This window comes from Talpa europaea (assembly GCF_964194135.1).
Source record: "Talpa europaea genome assembly, chromosome: 2".
Classification (NCBI taxonomy): Eukaryota; Metazoa; Chordata; class Mammalia; order Eulipotyphla; family Talpidae; genus Talpa; species Talpa europaea.
In genome coordinates, this window is record NC_140068.1 from 135,465,363 (window position 1) to 135,467,468 (window position 2,106).

A 2,106-nucleotide genomic window follows, 5' to 3' on the forward strand; every position below is an offset into this window, starting at 1 on the left:
ACCTAAGCATGAGAAGACATCAGGATTATACACATTTTGATGAACATGTTTCCCCAGGTCCTATCATCTCCTACGTTAATCCCCAATCATACACTTAAACATTAAGACGCCAGCATGTACCCAGCACCCCTGTCCCACGTTCTCCTTTTCAGAGTTCTCTGTGTTACTCTGGGCCCCGACACCACCCTCTTACCTGCGCACCCCATGTCCTGTGGGGTAACCTGAGACTGCTTCCTGGGAAAAATAAAATCTTGATTTCCCTCCTCCCTCTTCCAAGCTCAGGGCCCTCCCAACCAGGATCTCAGACATCAGTGCCTTGCCCACAGCAGGGGTTCTAGCCCCCAGAGAGTATTTTCAGTCAGTGAAGATCCTGGTGAGAAATTTTCAGTCCATGCAGGAATTCTGCAATCAGAGAATAGAGTGACCACTCTGGGACACAAGGTGAAGGCATTCTGAAGAACTACTTTGCTTTTCACAAGAGAAGGGAGGGCAGGAACACAGTGGCTGACCACCTGGATGAGAGGATCAAGGGCAGAAGCACCCAGAGAGGAGGTTGACAGTGACCCTGAGCCCAACAGAGTTTTTGTAAAGGGGAGCTCTCACCTGACCAGCAGGGAAGGAAAGTGGGAGATACAGGAAAACACCACTAGAGAGTAGAGCTGCATGAAGGAGGCAGGTGGCAAATCAAGGGCCTGTAAAATGCTGAGGAGCCAGAACTTTCTGACAGGAAGAACCTGTGTGTGATGCATTGGCCACATGTGAGTGAAGACTGGCCATCTGGGTTACTGAGTCAGACCTGAGGAAGCCCAGGGGAGGCCACCACCGGGGGCAGAAAGGGGGTAATGAGCCCTTACCCCCAAGCAGCCTCCCTCAAGGTTTCCCGGTGTCAGCTCCAAAGGGGGTCCAGGGATGTACAGGGCCAGGTGCCCCTGAGTCACCAGATCCAAAGAAACCAGCACCCGAGTCCATTACCTGGTCCAGGGCACCTTCCCTGTTGCCTTGACCTTGGGGATATCCCTAAAATGTCCTCACCCCCTCACTGCTGCCACTGCCTAGAGGAGAAGGAGAGCACACTGTGTGGAAAGCTCAGTCTCCTGATGAGGTGCAGCCTTGATGCTGCACAGTCACTCAGAGCCGGGAAATTCTCGATAAAAGGGCCAGCCTCACAGCCCTGCCTCAGACAGGGATACTTGATTCAGCTGAACTGTCAGCTCTGCCTGTGTACGTGTGTGTGTGGGGGGGCGTGTTCCCAGTCCCCACTTAGGGATGCCCCGGCTGAGCAGCCAGGTGAGGCTAGGATGGAGGGCGGGGCAGCTCCTGAGACATGTGAAGAAGAGCATGTTGCTCCTCAGCTCTGATATGTGCCACATCCTTGGGGACTTGAGAAGAGACATGTAGACACATTTGAGGGAAAATGTGCTTGCTTCTCAGCTGTGCACTTGCAGCACAGACCTGGGGGACTTGGAGGAGAGATGTGGAGATGTGGGTGAGAGACAGGAAGGGTGGTGATGGCAGCCATCATCTCCATTTGTACTTTGATTTTTCTACCTTCATGTCAAACCTTCCTGGTCCCTTCTCCCCCCCCCACCCCCTCCCTGAGATCCCCATCAAAAGGTGTCTTGGACTGTGGCAAGCTTATGGGCCTCAGCGGCCCTGCTGGGCTAACTCTGTTTGCCTGGACATGTACCCAAGGGGGATGGTAATGGACGTTTATGGGAAACTGCTCTCCTTTCTGCTCTTCTCTCTCCATCACACTCAGTCTATTGATGTTCTGTTATGGCTGGTCTCTGAGAGCACAGATGGCTGGACCCCTTTAGAGTGAAAGTATGGAGGCCTCGGGGGTCCCTGGATCTGCTCCTGGACACACACTCTGGTCTCAACCCAGAAACCAGCCCTGCTCCCCAACCCAGGCATACACCATGGATGCAACCGCACAGGGACCACTTCTTGAGCAAATGAGATTTATAAGTGAGAAACATGAAAGTTAACCTTGGAAAGGAAAATGTGCATTTCAAAATAATCTTTCCTTGACAATTGACAACATCCTCCACAATGCTGAGATTTGGGTATCAGCAGCCTCACCACAGCACCCTCTTGCTCCAGCAA